This window comes from Puma concolor, chromosome C1 (assembly GCF_028749965.1).
Source record: "Puma concolor isolate L17-30 chromosome C1, mPumCon1.1.hap2, whole genome shotgun sequence".
Taxonomy (NCBI): Eukaryota; Metazoa; Chordata; class Mammalia; order Carnivora; family Felidae; genus Puma; species Puma concolor.
Window position 1 is genome coordinate 184,028,023 of NC_141674.1, and position 20,876 is coordinate 184,048,898.

Consider the following 20,876-nt stretch of genomic DNA (forward strand, 5'->3'; position numbering starts at 1 on the left):
GTAAAACTGTTAGGGTTACTGGATGTGTTTACCTGTCACATATAAGAATCACTGTCTACAGAGTGCTTTCTGATTATTACCTATGTTAACTTCTGTTGGCGGGAAGACTAGCACTGGGGAGATGGCTACTGCCACAGTGAGAAACATCCCCATGAAAAACTGAACAGAAGTATAAACCTCTCTAGGGGATAATCTTTACAGGTAACAGGAAAGCAAAAGTTCCTAGATTCTGAAGCATAGATTGGCCCACATAAATTGTGATTGAAATGCAATCTGTTAGGAATTAGTCACTGTATGGATCATTCAGGACACATTTTTCACCATGTCCGGTTTCTGTCTCCAGACACGAGGTGACACACAGACCTCACACCACTCATTGAAGAATAGTCCATGCCTGCAAGTAACTCTCATATCGCGTGATTGTCTGTTGCAAGCAAATGGATGTGCTATCGAGAAGCCTTACAGAGAGAGATTTCCTTAGAAGCACAGCGTGTTCCAAAGTGCAATTTGATAAACTTGGGTGCTTTGAGAAATTGTTAGGAAAGGAGGCTCTTGGTCAAATAAGGAGAGAATGTGGTGGACACTACACACCCTTTCTTAGAGGTTCACAGTATGCATTATTAGCAAATATAAAAGCTCCCAGACCGGGGCGCCTGGGTGGCTCAGTCGGTTAAGCGACCGACTTCGGCTCAGGTCATGATCTCGCGGTCCGTGAGTTCGAGCCCCACGTCGGGCTCTGGGCTGACAGCTTGGAGCCTGGAGCCTGTTTCAGGTTCTGTGTCTCCCTCTCTCTGACCCTCCCCCGTTCATGCTCTGTCTCTCTCTGTCTCAAAAATAAATAAACGTTAAGAAAAAAAATTTTTTTAAAAAAAGCTCCCAGAAGGCTCCTGACTTCCATGATGTCATAAAGTGATCTAACTGATTAAGCCCTTTATGACATAACACCTATGAACAGCCTGGGGAATGCAGTTTGAGAGACTGTGACTCTGGGAATCCCCTGCTATTCTGGATCCACCTCCTGGCTGTGTAAGAGGTTTGATCCTGTCAGGCTCCTTGAGTTGGTCAGAATCAGAAAGGCAGATTTAGCTGATGAGGAAAGGCAGCTTTGAAGGGGGCCTAATTCTTTTATTTTTAAACAAAAATTTTTAACATTTTTATTTATTTTTGAGAGACAGAGATAGACAGAGCGTGAGCAGGGGAGGGGCAGAGAGAGAGGGAGACACAGAATCTGAAGCAGGCTCCAGGCTCTGAGCTGTCAGCACAGAGCCCCACAATGCTCAAACTCACAAACTGCAAGATCATGACCTGAGCTGAAGTCTGATGCTTAACAGACTGAGTCACCCAGGTGCCCCAAAGGGGGCCTAATTCTTGTATCTTCTGGCCTTCTAAGAAAACTACCCAGAGAGCCAAACTATCATCACATGTTTGCTTGGCAGCAAGAAATCAGAAGTAGGGGAATAATTTCAGATGACTACTACCGTCTGATATATGTGCCTCTGGCCCTTGAGACCACACAGACCCCATCCTCAGGCCAGCACATTTTTTCAGACAGTCATTGCTCACTCTAAGCTTCTACAACTACCCAAGACCCCTTCTGATTTTTCATAACCTCTTTGGTTACTTCAAAACAGGTCTGTTAACAGCCAGGGCTTGGAATAGTCACAGTGAACATTTTTTCAGTACTTCCTCAATGTCAAGCACCATATACAATGGTTTGTACGCACCGGCTCTTACAATTTCCCCTACAGCTCCATGAGGCAGACCCTATTATGATGCCTGTTTTATTCATGAGGACCTGAGGCTCAACGAAGTCAAGCAGCTTACCCAATGTCACAGAGAAAAAGTGGCCAAGTCAAAATTTAAATCCAGGCCACCAGTTTTCAGAATCCATGCTCTTTACCAGCTGCTTTCGTGATTTTAAGACATGGCTGAGAACTTTGCAAGTTTTTTTTTAAGGCTGTTTGGCACGATCGATATATCAACCTTATAGCTTAATTCTCTGAGGCGGAATTATTTTTACATTCTTGCGAGCACTCCTTGTGATTCCCCAAATTATCACGTATCATGACTTCACAGCAGCTACTGGACCATCTCTCAGACTAAGCAGCGAAACTCACTGCATGGAATAGTAAGCATGATCCTGAGTAGATTCCTAGCCTTTTCTGTGTCTTGATTTTCTCATCTGCAAAACAGAAATTGCACTTGCACCAATTTATAATGTGGCAGAAAAAGTACTATGAATGCACCTTCAGCTGCCTGGGGGAAATTATGCCATCCACCATCTTGTTTTGTTTTGTTTTGTTTTTTATTAATACAGGACTTTCATACTTAAGGCCTGCAGGGGCCAATACATTCACCATTTTAGAAACAAACATGTCTACAAAAGCTGTCACCATAAGACACAATATACTAGGAGAGAAGAGGGTTAAGAGTTCACTCACACCAAACAAGACTGATGTCTGTGTTCATGATGAATGAGCTAAGTATTTAGATAAGAGGACTTTCTGATTTGAACTTGGCATGTTGTCTAGGAAACTCTACATTGTATATTCTTAGATTTGTTGGCATTAGTACTGGAGGTTGTCTATTTGCCCCACCTCCACCCATGATCCACTCTGTACCTTTCTCTGCTCTCTGCTCTCTGCCCTGGGAAACTGACTTGTGAGGTCTGTATCACTGAGTTCCTTTGTCTTCAAGATTGCACTTGGGTTTAGTCAACAGGGAGCACCAACAAGAGACAGAAGGGGGTGAGAAGAGAAAGGTTGGGATACCAAACTCCCAGTCCTAAATACATAGGTCTCCTGAAGGTTACAGAGCTCTTGCCAGGTGACCCTCTCCACCTGGCTCTCTGTTATCCAGGTTCTAGTAACTGTCCCCTCTTCTTGTGTCTTCAGGCCTCACAGTGGTAATGATACCCCATTCCATTGTTACTAGCCATGTATCACCCCTTGTGATTTCCCTATGCCCTGCCCTATTTACCTTTGCATGGAAGGCTCCTCAAATTACCTAAATCCACATTCTGCATGGATCTTGACTAACACAGCTATTCAATCAAGAACATCCTTGTACCAGTTTTGTACTGAGTTGATATTTCCCTCATTATAATATTTAATTCTCATAAATGTATAATTTAGATTGTATGATCTCACATTTGGAACCCCAAAGTTTATCATGTATAATCCTACAGAGTTCCCACTTCTCAAGGTTTAATTCTTCTACTCTTTCTCTCTCAAGCTGCACTTAACTCTTTGGATATAGAATAAGGAGGTATTATGTATTCTAATCCCAGATATTATATTAGTTTTGTAGGACTGTCATGATGAAGAATCAAAAACAGTAGAAACTTATTTTCTCAGAGTTCCAGAAGCCAGAAGTCTGAAATCAAGTTGTTGGCAAGGTCATGCACCCCTGAGGGCTACAGGGAAGAATTCTTCCTTGCCTCTTCCTAGCTTCCGGCAGTTGCTGGCAATCCTTGCTGTTCCTTGGCCTGTAGCTACATCGCTCCAAATTCTGCCTCTGTCTTCCCCCAGACTTCTTATGTCTATTTGTCCTCTCCTCTTTTTTTAAGCATTCCAGTCATTGGACTTAGGACCCATCTTAAAGCCGTATGTCCTTATCTTAACTAATTATGTATGCAAAGATCCACTTTTCAGATAAGGTCATATTTTGAGGTTCCAGATAGACATGAATTTGGGGAGGACTATTCAAACCACTACAGATATGCTATGTAAATTCGTACTAACCATTTTGCTTTTTTAGATTCAGTTTTTTAATCTATAAAATAGATTGGGCTAAAATTGGTAACAGAATAGAATAAAATTGAATAATATTTCTCTTCATCTCCCACCCGTCAAACCCCGCTAATTGATTACATAACTCTTTCCTGAATGAAGCCTCAATCTTACTAAACATAGTACTCTATATAGCTTCTACTGTTCAACTCAGATAGGCATGCAAGATGAAACTTGTTTTGTGTCAGGGTTATGTGGTCTCTAAGGATCAATCCTTCTAATTATTTGATTTTAAACTTTATATTCATTAATTAAAGTGTTGTGCACAGAAGCTTAAGGAAATGTGTTACATAAAAGAAATCCATTCCTTTAATAGTAAATGTTCAAGTCAAGGACTTAGGAGAAAAGATTTGTTTGTTAGTGCGTAGTCAGCAATGTAACACAATATATTCCATCTTCTAACACATCAAAATAATAGTTTATAAATCTCAGACATAGGAGAAGTTAATGGAAAAGCATGAATCATTCCCCTGACAAAATATAAAATACAAAAAATGCCAAGTGCCACCGTGTTTCAGAATCATTGCTGCAAAACATGAAAGAAATCCAAAAGTAATAGAAATCAACACTGAAACAACAGTAAATAAATACAGGAAAGGAAGACATGAAAATATCACTCTTCACAAACAAAACTTGCATATTCCTATAAAGTGATCCCAGAAAAAACATTACAAATAAGAAGAGTAAAAATAAGAATACAATTTGGTTTCTATTTCTCTCAATACATAAGTTAAAAGATAAATTAATTAGATAAAGGGAAACTAAATTCTGCTGTATCTTGACTTTGAGAGTAATATTTCCTCCATCTCTTTGCCTGAATTTTAGTGAGTCAATAAACACCACCCCTCCAGTCCATGACAGAGTTCAGACCATCTAGAAGTAGATACAGGAGCCAGACAGGCAGATGATCCATCCAGTATCCTGGCTCAGAAAGGTCAGTTAACTCACCCCAGATCATACAGTTAGCAGAGAGCTACAGCTAAACTCAGGTTCGTATGATTCCAAAGCCCAATATAACACAGAGCTTCTCTGAGAAAAAGAAATGACGGACTTGCAAATATTATTTTTAAAAATGCTTGCCACTAAATGGAAAAAGAACAGTACTTTGTGGAAGTTTTGGGGTTTTTTAAGCTTATTTATTTTTAAAAAAAATTTTAATGTTTATTTTTGAGAGAGAGACAGAGAGACAGAGAGAGTGAGCAGGGGAAGGGCAGAGAGAGAGGGAGACACAGAATCTGAAACAGGCTCCAGGCTCTGAGCTATCAGCACAGAGCCCAATGCGGGGCTCCAACCCATGAACTATAATACCATGACTTTGAGCTGAAGTCAGACCCTTAACTGACTGAGCCACCCAGGAGCCCTTAGCTAATTTATTTATTGTGTGAGAGAAAGAGAGAGAGAGTACAAGCAGGGGTAGAGGGAGAGAGAGAATCTTAAGCAGGTTCCACGCTTAGTGCAGAGCCTAACGCAGGGCTTGATCCCACCCATAACTGTGAGATCACAACCAGAGCTGAAATCAAGAGTCGGACGCCCAACCGACCAAGCCACCTAGGCACCCCAAAAGTTTTTTGAACAAATAGTTCTGGGAAAACAGGATATCCATATGGGAAAGAATGAAGTTGGAGTTTTACATTGCACCATATAAAAAAACTAACTCAAAATGGACAAAGACATAAACATAAGAGCTAACACTATAAAACTTTAAAAGAAAACACAGGGGAAAGCTCATGATACTGGACTTAGCAAAGACATCTTGTATATCATGCCTAAACAAAGGCAACAAACAAGAAAGTAGGTAAGGTGAATTTCCTCAAATTTAAAAACTTCAACACTATCAACAGAATGAAAAGACAACCCAGGGAATGAGAGAAAATATTTGCAAATTAAGGAGCTGATATCCAGGATATATGAAGAACCCCTACAATTCAACAAAAAAACCTGGTTAAAAAATGGGTAAAAGGCTTGCATGGACATCTCTCTAACACAGATACACAGGTGGGCATGGAAAGTTGCTCAGCATCACTGACCATTACAGAAATACAAATCAAAACCACAATAAGATACCATTTCACACCTGTTAAGATGTCTATTATCAAAACAAAACAATACAAGACAGAAATTAGAACTCTTATGTATTGCTGGTGGAAATGAACACTGGAGACTGTGGAAGTGTGGAAAATACAAGGGTAATTCTTCAAAAAATTAAACATAGAACTACCACAGAGTCCAAAAATTCCACCTCTGGATAGTACCCACAAGACTGAAAGAGGAACAGACATTTATACATCCATGTTTACAGCAGCGTTATTCACAATAGCCAAAAGGTGGAAGTAACTCAATGTCCATCAATGACTGTTGAGAGACACAAAATGTGGTATGCACAATGGAATCTTATTCAGTTTTGAAAAGGAAGGAAATGCTGACACGTGCTACAACATGGATTAATCTTTTTTAAAATTTTTTAATGTTTATTTTTAAGAGAGAGAGACAGAATGTGGGTGGGGGAGGAGCAAAGAGAGAGGGAGACACAGAATCTGAAGCAGGCTCCAGGCTCTGATCTGTCAGCACAGATCCTGAAGCAAAGCTCAAATTTATGAACCCTGAGATCATGACCTGAGCTGAAGTCGGATGCTTAACCAACTGAGCCACCCAGGCGCCCCTACAACATGGATTAATCTTGAACACATTATGCTATGTGCCAGTCACAAAAAGGCAAATTTTGTATGATTCCACTTATACAATGTACCTAGAGTAGTAAAATTCATAAAGGCAGAAAGCAGAATGTGGTTGCCAGGGATCAGGATTGGGGGGAGTGGGGAAAAAGTTTGGAGATCTAAATGCAATAAAAAATATACTAAGGAAAGCAACCGCATAAAAGTAAATGAAAAGCTTATAATTCAAACTATAAAAACAATTTTTAAATAAACAATATGGTTAATTCCCAAGATCTATACAAAATGATGAAAGAAAATATATACAAGACCAAGAATAGATAGTAAATTATTACATGGAGAAGAGTTCAGAAATGCCATTTTTAAAGATTCAGAGTATCTAATAGCGATAGAAATAAACACATAAAAACAGTCATTCTTATCCATTTCTGGTTGCAACATGTGATTGTTTCAGTCCTCCAAAGAATAATTTTTAAATGCTCAACATGAGCTATGAAAGTGTCCCCATTATTTCTCTTATTGGAGAAATATGCCTCAAATCTCTAGATATCTAGAGATTTGCCTACAGGCATTTCCTTAGCGGTGACCAAACTGGTTCCAGAGATCAAGAAGGAAGCACGAATGAGTACAAGTGGCCTGATCAAGTCCCTGCCAGTTCCAGCAAACTGTTGTCTTGCAAATATAGTACAGGCCTAGGTTTGCATATATTCCAATTCAAAAAACAAAAAAAACAAAACTGCCTTTGTGACATCTTCTACATATAGAAGAATGGAAGTTGTTTCATTTGGTGTGACAGAGGAAGCAGTGTCCTTGCTTTCTGCCCTAGAAGAACAAATGAAGGCATCCATACAGTAGGGCCTAATATGACTCAGGTCCCAGAGGAATCTTACTTCTGAGAGTAGGCCTTCCACTCCTGGGCCACTGTGTACCCACCCCATTCATACCCTCCTATGACCTGCATCTAAACCCATAAACTGCTTCCAGCCAGTCTCTATAGACCTGGGCTAAGTTCTTTTGAGAGGTGGGAAGCAGCAGAGAATGAGGATATAAGTGAATTTGGTTTTTGCAGGGGGTTTTTGTTTTATTATTTTTAAAAAACATGTTAATGCGTAACAGGTTTGCTAGCACTCTACACAACTTTACAGGTAATAGTGACAGAACCCTCCTTCATCTCCTACCAAATGGCACAGAACATCATTAGTTGTAAACACTCAGGGCACTTTTCCCGTTTTTATTTATGTGCTCCATCGTCACAATCTATTTTCCCTTGGAAACCAACAGTTAAACTCTTTAAGTTATGGGTCTCCACTGACGTATTTAGCTACCACTTCCTTCATACATGCCAAGACACTGTTTTCCAAATGTTTCCAATACCACTGTTTTCACTTGCCTCATCCTCCCCCGCTGCACCCAAAGATGTGTATGGCAGGGCCTGCTAGAGACACAGTGAGCTCAAAAATAATAAGAACAAGTTTTCACAGAGCTCTGACAACCTTGTAGAAAGCATGCCCTCCCTGGAGCACATCAGCAGGAAGTGGAGTTTTTCTCAAGAAAGGGTAGGTAGGGGGCATGTAGGAGGCTCAGTCAATTAAACGTCAGACTCTTGATCTTGGCTCAGGCCATGATCTCATAGTTGATGAGTTCAAGCCCGGGGTAGGGTTCTATGTCGACAGCGTAGAGCCTGCTTGGGATTCTCTCTCTCCTCCCTCTCTCTCTGCCCCCCCTTCACTCACGCTCTCTCTCTCTCTCTCTCTCTCTCTCTCTCTCTCTCTCTCTCAAATAAATAAACTTGAAAGAAAAAAAAAAGAGGTAGGTGGTTTAGGCAGGCAAAATCGAGGAAAGGAGACATAGAAGGGAAAAAGGGGGAAAAAGTGGAGGTGGAGGAGTTGGGGGTGGAGAGGAGGACAAAATGGCCTGGGAAATAAGTATCTGTCCATGTGATGAATGAGAGAAGACACACTGGCCTTGAAATAATCTCAGCTGGATGTGAAAGACTCAAAATTTGATGGAGAAGGCTAACGGTCAACTTAAAAATTTTGAAAACAAATAATATGGTCAAGTTCGTGGGGGGAAAATGTTTTGATTCTGCATGCACAGAAACCGAGATACCTGGCAAAATGTGGCAGCTTAAATAAACCTGTTAACAACTTCAACAAGGGAGAAATGTTAAATAATTATTAGGTCTTTGTGCAAGCAAGAGATATTGCTATAGGTTTTAATAAATTTGGTGTTTCAGGATCTGGTAAAAGACATAACAGTTAAGACTTAGAAGCAGCTTGGCTATAGGAAGGGAAAAGAAGAAATCCCCCTAATGAGTCATTTTCCAACCAATCAAATCCCACTCATTCTTCAAACTCCAATCAAGTCCTCTATGAACCTCTGTGAAACCACCCTTGGCTTTCAGTCCAAAGTGGAATCTTTCTCTCTTAAACATATCATTTACTATCCACATCTCATTCTTCACCTAATCCTATGCCACCGTATATAGCTATGAATCTTTTGTAATCTTGTAGCCCCATATCTTGTCTGTCCAGTGAGAATAAAAGGTTGCAAATGGCATATTAGATAAAGGGTTAGTATCCAAAATCTATAAAGAACTTATCAAACTCAACACCCCCCAAAAAACAAATAATCCAGTGAAGAAATGGGCAGAAGACACAAATAGACACTTTTCCAAAGAAGACACCTAGATGGCTAATAGACACATGAAAAGGTGCTCAACATCACTCATCATCAGAGAAATACAAATCAAAACCACAATGAGATACCACCTCACACCTGTAAGAATGGCTAAAATTAACAACTCAGGAAACAACAGATGTTGGTGAGGATGTGGAGAAAGGGAAACCCTCTTGCCCTGCTGGTGGGAATGCAAACTGGTGCAGCTGCTTGAAAACAGTATTGAGGTTCCTCAAAAAATTAAAAATAAAACTACACCACAACCCAGTAACTGCACTACTAGGTATTTATCCAAAGGATACAAAAATGCTGATTCGAAAGGGCACATGCACCCCAATGTTTGTAGCAGTGCTATCAACAATAGCCAAATTATGGAAAGAGCCCAAATGTCCATCGACGGATGAATGGATAAAGAAGGTGTGATATATATACATACGTACAATAAAATACTACTTGAAGATCAAAAATATCATGCCATTTGCAACAAAGTGGATAGAACTACAGTATATTATGCTAAGCAAAATAAGTCAGAGAAAAAGACAAACATCATGATTTCACTCATGTGGAATTTAAGAAACACAACAGATGAACATAGGGGAAGGGAAGGAAAAATAAGATAAAAACAGAGAGTGAGGCAAATCATAAGACACCCTTAAATACAGAGAACAAACTGAGGGTTGGTGGGGGTGGGGAAAATGGGTGATGGGCATTAAAGAGGGCACTTGTTGGGATGAGCACTAGGTGTCATATGTAAGTGATGAATCACTGGGTTCTACTCCTGAAAGGAATACCATACTGTATGTTAACTAACTTGAATTTAAATAAATAAAAAAAAATAAAAACGTTCATTTTATTCTACAGATTCAGGTGCTTCAGTGAATCTGAGGAGAAGTAAATTTTAAAAATAGAGATGGGGCAGCTGGGTGGCTCAGTCAGGCATCCCATTCTTTGATCTCATATGAGTTTGAGCCCCAGGTCAGGCTCTGCACTGACAGCGTGGAGCCTGCTTGGGATTCTCTCTCCCTCTCTTTCTGCCCTTCCCTGATTCTCTCTTTCTCCCTCTCAAAAATAAATAAATAAACATTAAAAAAAAGAGAAAGAGAGAGACAGAAGTATGGCTTCCAAACCTACATATGTTTACAATCCAATGTTACTGCATGCACGACTTTACTTCAATTAGTGATGATGTGTTGGCCAAAAAATCCATTCTCAATCTCAAAATGACCCCTACATATGGGCCTTCATAGTCTTCGAGTTCCTCTCGGGCACTGGTTCTCACGTTAAATATGCATGCTGCAGAAAAATGCACTGGTGTTCCGGGGACCCCCTCCAGTCCCATTACAAACACAGAGCATAATTTTTAGAGGCTACTTTGAAGAAGGTGGGAAGCACCAAGGAACATTAAGTAATTTAACCAGTGATTTTAAAAAAACAATTCTAAATGAAAATATATTTATATTATAAAGAGGTAAAATAAGATGTCAAAAAATTTCACCCCGGTAGCAGACTACTTTGGGCTAAATTTTCAGAAACTAATGATATTTTTTTTGTAATTTTTTTAATGTTTATTCATTTTTGAGAGACAGAGGGAGACAGAGCATGAGCAGGGAAGGAGCAGAGAGAGAGGGAGACACAGAACCTGAGGCAGGCTCCAGGCTCTGAGCTGTCAGCACGGAGCGCAACGGGGCTCGAACTCACTGATTGCGAGATCATGACCTGAGCTGAAGTTGGACGCTTAACCTACTGAGCCACCCAGGTGCCCCTGGAAACTAACGTTACTTATTTACCACCATCTGCAATAGGAATACTCTGGTATAAAATCTGGGGAAGCATGACTTTAAGTTTCCACAAAACTGAGAGTGAAGTCCCAACTCTAAGAACAGCAACTCATGATCAAGTTCTTCCTCAAAATCCAATATGAACATTTATTCATTTCTTTTTCCAGTCCCATAGGAGCTGTTCTGCCACTTGACGTATGACAAAACTGTAAATTTACATAATCTGCCCAAGTTCAAGCTGCTAGGAGGTGACGAGGGTGTGATTCAAAGCCAGGCCTACTGAACATCACTTGTTCTCCTGAGTGAGGCTGACAGATGCTTGGACTTGTAGGCCTAACAAGTTTTCAAGAGAATACTTCAAATTATAAGCAAATATTAACCATCTTTACACAGTTTAACAGCCCTTTAGTTCAATAGCCCTTCAGTGCCATGTCTACTAACATTTTCTAGATAAGAGAGGAATTATACCAGATGTTGACATGTTTTCAAGATTAGAAAGAGTCCTCTGGATTTAAATAAACTCCTAGAGAAGGTCCTAACACAGTAGGCACTCAACACTACGTTATATACTTGAATTATAAGAATAATTAATAACTGGGAACCCTCTAGAATAAGAAAAATTACGCTAGAATCTGGAAGCGTGGAGAATTTGTCTTATAAGAAATTAACTAGCTCCCTCCTGAGGCCAGTTTTTCAGGAGGTTTTTCATAAATCTAAGAACCAAATCTCTGATTTTCAACAATTTTTCTAATCACAGTGAATAGTGTTTGGTGCTTTGCAACCTTCACTGTGGAATTCTTGAGGCCTTTCCAAAATGAGAGCCTAATTATAGCTGCCAACATTGCAGAGAAAGTGCATCACTTCTGTTACATACATCAGCAAGGAAATGGGACAGACAGGAAGGATTTTCGTGTTGGGGGAAGCAGAGTAGGGTATATGACTAATGCCGGCATACCTCTGGAAAACATATACCATTTTGTTCTTGAATGAAAAGATAAGCTTGTGTATTGTATTAAAATCAAGCCCTTTGACTAAAACAGGATAGCCTAGAAATAGTTCAGAAGCATGGGATACTTGAAACTGAAAATGTGCTTTCAAAGAGGTTATATTTATAAGCCAAACATGCACAGGAAATTTTGTTATTCTAACTCTATTCCACAGCCTAAAGATCTGTATTGTCCTAGCACAAAGACCTTCTTGGATGGAGTCCCAGTCAGTTGTTTACTTAAAACCATGAAACCCTGACTAGAGACCATCTTTTTCCAGATAGCACCTTCCTGTTACGATGCCCTACATTCGCCACCATGTCCAAGGCCAAATAGTGACTTTTTGCCCTCTCTCTGAGCCACTAACCTGCATTCTTAGAAAATGTAAAATGCAAAGTTTAAAATAACTTCTTATTTTATACTCAACCTGTGTCTAGTTAAAGATTTTAAAATTTCTATGAAACCCAAAAAGGTATACAACATCATCTGTAATATATGCCCTAATCATACAGCACACTTGTAACCCCTATCATTTGGGCAATTTCTAATTTAATTTCATGCCTTAGTAAATTGATACGATGTTTCTGAAGGGACATTTATCAGTATCTCTCAAATTAAATGTGCACATTCTTTGCCTTGGCAGTTCCGTGCCTAGAAACTAATTTTTTAGGAATATGAACACAAATGTTCAAAAATACAAGTGTAGAAATATTTACTGCAGCATTGTTTGTAATATCAAACTGTGGCACCAACCCAAATGACCATCAATAGGACAATGGTTAAATTAATCATTGTGCAAACATATTAGGGAATGTCACAAAGAAGTTAAAAACAATGAATAGTGAAATGGATAAACGTTCAAGACACATTGCAAATTTACAGAAGCAATTTACAGAAAAATATGCCTAGCATAATAGTTTTTCATTTAAAAGTATATTTGTGTGTGCATACGTGCATGTGTGTTGATGTGTTTATGTACTGCTATATATAATCCATCATTAACACTTCTTTTTTTTTTTTAATTTTTTTTTTAACGTTTATTTATTTTTGAGACAGAGAGAGACAGAGCATGAACCGGGGAGGGTCAGAGAGAGGGAGACACAGAATCAGAAGCAGGCTCCAGGCTCTGAGCCATCAGCCCAGAGCCCAACGCGGGGCTCGAACTCACGGACCACGAGATCGTGACCTGAGCTGAAGTCGGACGCTTAACCGACTGAGCCACCCAGGCGCCCCCATCATTAACACTTCTTACCTTTGGTGGAGAAAGGGAAACAACTTGTACTGTTCAAAGTTTTACAAAATTTATAATCTTCTTGTAGCAAGTTTTAAATGACATTGTTCTTTAAAAACTCTACCTCTAAAAATATGGACCATCCCCTCTTCTTACCAAATATTTCAAGATATCATGGCAGGTAACAATCTACCTTTCACAGGTGCTTTACACATGTGAACATATATACACAGATGTTTTAAAATGAAATGTGAACACTTGACGAGCTTTCCTTTGTACTTTGAGAAAAAGTTTTACTAATGAGGCCATTTCCTTTACCAACATGATTTCCAATGGAAAACAAAATTCCCTAGGTAAGTTAAAACATTAAATCAAGGGATGACTACTGTTAATGGGACCATCACATGGAGAGAGTACCAGCAATAAGTAGGTAACACCAGAAGAGAAACTTGCCATAATAACCTTAAGTTACTGAAGAAAAAAAAGAAATGACAAACTTTCATCAGAAATTCAGTAATCAAGCAGGTACACAGCAGCTGGTCATTTAACAGAACTTAGATTCAGTTTTGGGGGAATGGCTTGCAGTGGTATATTTTTTATTCTTAGTCTAAGAAACTCTGGAACTCTTGTCCAACATGAGAATCCAAGTGCGAAACTTCTAGCCATCCACGTTTCACATGGTACACCTCCACACCATGGGTTACTTGAGCTGCTTTTGCTTTGATTGTTCAGTCCCCAAGAGAGACTGTGCTCCGTAACATCTTCCTGTCATCTGTTTAACAGCTTTTTGACAGAGTCAATAGTGCAGCACGTTGAATGAAATGTTTTTCAGGGTTCCCCAATACAAACCACTGCAGTGTACCTTTGATGATTCCCCACCCCCAACCAAAAAAACCTGTAAGAGGGCAAAATTTCTATGGCCAACAACTTAACTGGGGAGACTGAATGTGTCCTTATGAAGGAACCTTAAATATTTGTAAGCCAAATAGAGTGAGAATTAACTAACACGCGGACTCTTTGCCTGGGGGTTTATAATCTTGGGTAGCTCCCCCCAGCTGACGACCAGTTTTCACTGTGCCGCGAACAGCAGAGCCCATGCATAGGAAGAGCCAGTAAATTCCACGCAGCCACAGGCTACCAAAAGGATGCTCAACTAACTGTTGTATTTTGGTTCTTTGACAGTTGATGTAACGTGCAAGGAAGTGTTTAATAGATATGTTTTAGGGAACTTGATCACACTGCTAAAGCAACAGATCGCTGAATGTTTCTGCTTTTTACATATACTTGGGTAAACACATGGACTAAATAGACTTCCAGGCAAAGGAAGACTCTTCCGTTATAAAATTCATCTCATCACATGAAAGAGATTCAGTAAGTGCAAATCTTCAGATCTTCAAGATGCCATGATTTTTAAAATGTCCTTTCAAAAAGACATTTATACTATGCAGCTCATCTCTGCAAAATGTGACTTGATTACAAAGTCCTCAGCAACTTATGAAATTTATTTTAGGACACTGAGTCACTTCCCTAAAATTTTACAGCTATCTCTTGTCAGTGAAAAAATTCTAAAGCCTGATAGCTCTCAAGGAAATGAACCAAAACATTCTGCAAAGTTCATTCTTTTCAGGGAAGATAACCATGGCTTTAAGACCAGTCGGTATAAGGAGATACACAGGGAAGACGTATGACAAAATGTAATAGGACCTTAGATCTTTCGAAAGAAATGTTTAAAAACAGAGACATGTCTGTCTCCCACTTTTATATATGTAGACAGATGGTAAGCCAGACATTTTTTTTCAAGCTCTCACTCAGGTTGTGCATCAAGTATGTCCTACTTCAATTCTACATCATCAACATTTTCAATAGTTTCCAGACTTTCTTTTAAAATTATGTTACATAAATGTGGTTTGGGTCTCATATTCACTTAAGATCCATGCTTTAGGTGACACCTGGCTTTAGTAATACACAATGAAATGACTAATGGGCTGTGGCTGCCTAATCACGTTGTATTATTAGGTTTTTACTATATGTAATTAAGTTCCAGGGAAAAGTTTTCTGTTTGAAGTCAACAATAAACTGCTTTCTTTTAATTAAAGTATCTGTAGCAACTTGTAATATCCACATTGGATAAACTTGATTTTTTAAATCATTGTTGGTGGCTGAGGAAATGCATGGTACTACAATTTGAGACTGGGTATGAGCCCCGCTGTATTCTCTAATAGTTGAAAAGCATAATTCTCCCTATCACTCTCCCCACAAATGTGTACTTACTTGCCCAAAGTATTAGTCATGCTTCTTTGTGCCATGTCTGCTAAGGTTATGTAGAAATAAAGAAATTTTTCAAAGTCCCTTCCTAGATCCTTTTGGTGGAAGAAAATGATGTTTTCATTTCCCAGCATCCAATAAACCTGTCCTAACCATCCAGGAAGGTTCAAAGGGTCTTCTAAGGCTTCTCCTAGTCAGAAGTTTATAACTGAGAATGTAAGGCCACTTTTTTTTATTGTAAAGAAACCCTCAAAATAGTCACATTAAACCCCAAATGGACTTTCACTCCTGGGGCTTTCTTTCACCAACTTGGAAATTGTTTCTATCTTTTGGCATATTTCTGCATTCAAACACCTCCTCACCTCCCAGCTCACCAGCTCCAGTGTTCCCACTCCAGAAATCCTTCTGTCTCAGGTCCTCCCTTTCATTTTCTCCATCAATCAGCCCCAAGTCATCAATATCCTCCTTATCCCATTAGATTTGTTGATCCATTCTTACAATCACCCTCTAACTCCATCTTCCTTCTCTCCTTTCACTATACCCCATGATAAAGCTCTAAGGTAGTTGAACCTCCCTACCTACTTAGACCACCTCTGACACCCAACCGATGGAAAAGTAAAACAAAACCAAACACAAAGATGCTCCCCAGTCTTCCATTAGACTCGTGACCCCAAGTCATACATGGCACTCAATATGCCAGGAAACTTAATACATTGCTCTGATATACGCACTCTCTCACTTCCCTAGGTGACTATATCACATGTTTACCCTTCTACACCACCTTCAAATGCATAAAAACAGAAGCAAACTCATATTTTCATTGGCAGATATAGCACTCATCTGCTGCTAGATACATCTTTACGTTGCTTTCCACTCTTCTAGATGAAGTCTCTCTGCTCCTGTTGAAGGCCTGCTCCTGTTGAAGGCCAGGCCCCTGACTTGTGCTCTAAATCCCATCTGCTCTCATCTTTTCAAAGATTTATCTCTTGTGAGTATCCCCTCTCCTGCATCTTCAGTGTCATCTGGACAGTGTCTACTAGATCATATCCAATAATGCAAAACCTAAAAATGCCTTTGCTTTATTCTGAATGCCCCTGTAGGCACTACACCATTGCTTCACCCTCTTCACAGCAAACTTCTTGAGGCAGTGATTTGCAGCCAAAATAGCCACTTTTTCACCTCACGTTCTCCCCCCAACTCACTTCATCCCAACTTTTATCTCTATCAGTCTTGTCAAGACACCAATGATCTCCCTTCCATGTTGCCAAGCCCAATGGTCATTACTTTTTGACACCCATGGTCACTACTCTTATAGTACTCGGCCTCTCGAGCTCTAACCAGCACCGTTGATTACTCTCTCCTATTTGATTATATGCCACTTATTTCTTGTAGCTTCCAAGACACCTCCTTCACATGGTTTTCTTTCCTCACCACACTTCCTTTGACTTCTGTGACTCTTTCTGCCCTCTACACAGCCTCCATCCTGGACCTCCCTCTAGATAGTGTAGGGATATACCCTCTCAAGGTAGCCTCCTCCAGCTCTATCTATTTGTCAATGATTCCTGGATTCCAGATTCACAGACCCAACTTCCTTCTTGACATCTGCACCTAAGTCTAACAGGATGTCAAATGTGACACAAGCAAAACAATTCTTGACTGCCTCTTCTCTTCCCACCTCGTTCCCCCAATTACTCCTCCCCTCAGTAAACTGAAGTACTCTGGTCAAAAATTAAGATGCTACCCAGATTCTTCTCTTTTCCACATTATCCAATACTGAACCATGAGGAAATTCTGTTGACACTATCTTCAATAATATCCTATATACTTTCGACTTCTATCAGCCTCTCTGCTATAAGCCCAGGATAAGCCCATATTTAGTCTCACCTTCACTGCCATGAGACTTTGACCTATAATTCATTCTCCACTGACAGCCAAAGTGATCCTCTAAGAAATCAAACCTTGTTATTCTGCTAGTTAAAATCCTTCACCGGTCCGCTGTGTTTGGAATAAAACCTGAACTCCCTATGATGGCTTACAAAGTTCTCTGTGATCCAATGTGTCTATTTCTCTGGCCCCATCATGCCCTATTTCCCTCTTATCCACTGTGCTCTAGCCACACTGGTCCTCTTTCCATTTTTGAAAACTGCCAAGCTTGTTCCTGCCTAGGGCTTGTGCTAGAACCATTCCTTCCTATCTCTGATATTTGCCTTGTTTGTTCCTTCTTGTCACCCATCTTAAAAGTCACCTTTCAAAGAGTCTTTCCTGATCCAATATAAAGTCTATCCAACCATTCTTATCATATTATCCTGTTTTTATTATCTTCATTGTACTTACTTGAAATATTGTCTGATATTTTTCTTTACTTTTTAAAACTTTTTTTTTTTCTTTCCCCTCTTGAATATAAGCTCCACAAGTAGGGACCTTCTCTGTTGAATTCACTGTTGTATTTCAGGATACGGATGTAGGTGCCCAATAAATATTTGATAATGAATGTTTTTATAGAGAGCTTAGTCAAAGAATATGAGCTTAAGAAAAATTTACCTATTTCCAAACTGAAAGTGAAAATCAACTTGCATTTGTATGGCAGACAATACTTTCAAAACACTTTCATTGACATTTGTTCAATCTCCCCGATAACCTTTTAGGAGTTCACCATGAATCTTCCTTTCTCCAGCACAGAGAGAAAGATGCTTAATGATTACTATCAGGTTACACGGTCAGACACTGCAGTGCTGGGACCAAAACCTAATTGCTTGTTCAGTGCTCTCCCTGCTAAGCCTAAATGAACAAGTAAAAACACATATTAAACTAAACCTCTCTGCTGTCATGTGCTCTGTGCATGTACTGTCCTTGGAAGATTATGCTGATCAGGGCGCATGGGTGGCTCAGTCAGTTGAGTGTCTGACTCATGATTTAGGCTCTGGTCATGATCCCATTGAGTCCTGTGTCGGGCTCTGCACTGAGCATGGAGCCTGCTTGAAATTCTCTCTCCCCCTCTGACCCTCTCCCCTGCTGGTACTTTCTCTCTAAAATAAAATTAAAAATTAAAAAAAAAAGAGGATTATGCTAAAGGTATTTCTTCACATGTCTCTTCTCCCACAGGCTACATGTTTCTAGAAAACCAAGCTGTTGTTTTATTCATTTGTGTGTTCCCAGTGACTAGCACACTGCCTGGTATGTTGTAGGTTTCAAATGCTTGTGGAATTAACTGATATTCACATCAGAGCCAAGTCTTCCTCTCAGTATAAAGCAGATGTGTTATTCTTTATCTCAGTACTGAAGATTTCACTCTGCATATATAAAAAACCTTTAATGATTATTTTTTCTGAAAAGCCTCAAATTTCACATCATCCATCACTTTCTGAGGCCTTTCATGGGCAACTTAGGTACCAGAAGTTGCAGGGGGTTAAACAAGCCCTAGGCAGTCCTCCAAATCAGTACTCCAATTCATTTTCCACTTCTTAATATGAAAAAAAGGCATGTAGAAAATCTAAGATTTATTCAATCTGAAGTCAGAAGCTAGTGACATAATGCTATATTTCTTCCATGCTCTGAATGTACAAATAGTCATCAAATAGTTATAATGCTGTAATGGAAAAAACACTGAATGGATTATCAAGAATCACAGGTTATGATCCCAAGTGACTCTCAACAGCTGTGTGAGTATGTGATGATTTCAATCAGTCTCTAAGTCTCCTATAGAATACGAGTGACGATTATCTTTAGGGCCCTTCCAGCTCTAGAATTTGTTCTTCTGCTATGCAGTCCTGATTACACTGTCCCCAGTATCCTATCCCCTCCAGTCTCCCAACTCAAAATACCTACATGAAGGAGTGACATAATTAGGTTTAGATGCAGTGGTAACAGTCAAATATAAATGAATAACTAGATGGATGGGAAACTCTGCATCCTCCACTGGATTTACTTTCAAGATACAGAATCTTTATGAATAGCGAATTCCAAGTCCCAAAACATGACTGTTTCAAAATGCTTTAGAACAAAAGAAATATACCTCCGCCTAACATCTAGTGTTTATTATCAAATGTAACTCAAAGACTACAGAGTCCTATGAAAAGATTAGAATCCAGGGAATTCTGGAGTCACATGAACTGAGCTAGTCAATGAAACAGTCCCTTCTCTTAGCCACACTATTTTATGTCCTATCAACACAGGGGCCTACCCATCTCACAAGCCATTGGTCACTGATACGCCATCAGCAAGATCCAAAAGACCAGGCAGGACAATACAATCAGTGGCATGCTGGAACCAAGTATTAACAGTTTCTGGAATCTAGAAATCTGGCTGCTAGGTTGTTGATAATTTGAAATTGGCCATGGTGGAAGTATTTACACTGTGGAAATCTATAAACACTACAAATCGGAGTGTGTCTGTCTTAGAGGCAGCCAGCTTATCAACACACCACTGAATGCAATGTTTGGCTAGAAAGACTATAGGCAAAACACATAATGCAAGACCAACAGAGAACAAAGAGACCTGACTTCTAGCCCTAATATTCCCACTAAGTAGCAATGAAAACCGGAGCAAGTCTTCGAACCTCTGTTTTATTGACTAAAATGTAAGAGAAACAAGTGAGCTCAAGATCCCTGCAGGGGCTAAAAGTTAAGGTTTTGTGGTTCTGTTTGGGAGAACATCCTGACTTCGGAGGTCTCCTAACAGGATATGCTCCAAAAACTGGGCAGCACCAAGAAATTGACCAATCTTCTCTCCGTTTGCAAGAGCGAGATTTGGTACTTCTTCAGTCTGATGTATTTGGCCAACTGTGGGCAAACCTGGTCATAGTTCTAAAGTTCCCTGGATCTCTTAATTACATCAAAGAAAGTTTCAGAAAGCCTCCAGCTGGTCCAAGGGTTTCCTTTAGACTTAGGCTAAAGGCCCACAGAGCATTCCTGGCTATATTTGTTAAGCAGGTGCTACTTCTATCTCCTGTTGCAATGGTGAGGTTTTATAAGGAGCCCACTGGGCATGAGGGCAAGAATAAAAGCCGCCATGTTGCGGAGAACCTGGGGGGCTCAGTCAGTTAAGCATCCAACTCTTGATTTCAGCTCAGGTCATGATCTCACAGCCATGAGATCGAGCCCCATGTCTTGGTATTCTTATATTTTCTCTCTCCTCTCTCTGCCTCTCACCCTCTCTCTCTCTCTTGCTGTATCTCTCTGTCTCAAAATAAGTAAATAAACAAACATTTTTTTTAAGTGCCACGTTTCCAGAAGAAGACTTAGAAGAAGTACCTGCCCTAATACCAGAGTTCCAGCCTCAAACCAGAGCTACTGTCCTGAGCTCATTTATATAGTAAGTTCTTTAAAAGTAGAGACTGGGTGTTACCTATAAAACCTGGCACAAGAATCATGAAAGATCTGTTAAAGTGAATTCCCTGGTTTGGTACAGTTTAGGGTTCATAAACATGAGGGTGTTATTTGGGCAACAAATAACATATAGTTAAATGTTTCTCCCAG

The 20,876-nt window shown here is 39.8% G+C and overlaps 1 protein-coding gene across 5 annotated transcripts in view; it reads right to left on the reverse strand.

Annotated features, from left to right (window-relative positions):
* The window catches only part of HECW2 (HECT, C2 and WW domain containing E3 ubiquitin protein ligase 2), a 369,345-nt gene that overhangs the window by 190,893 nt on the left and 157,576 nt on the right, over nucleotides 1-20,876 (reverse strand). The window lies entirely within an intron of this gene.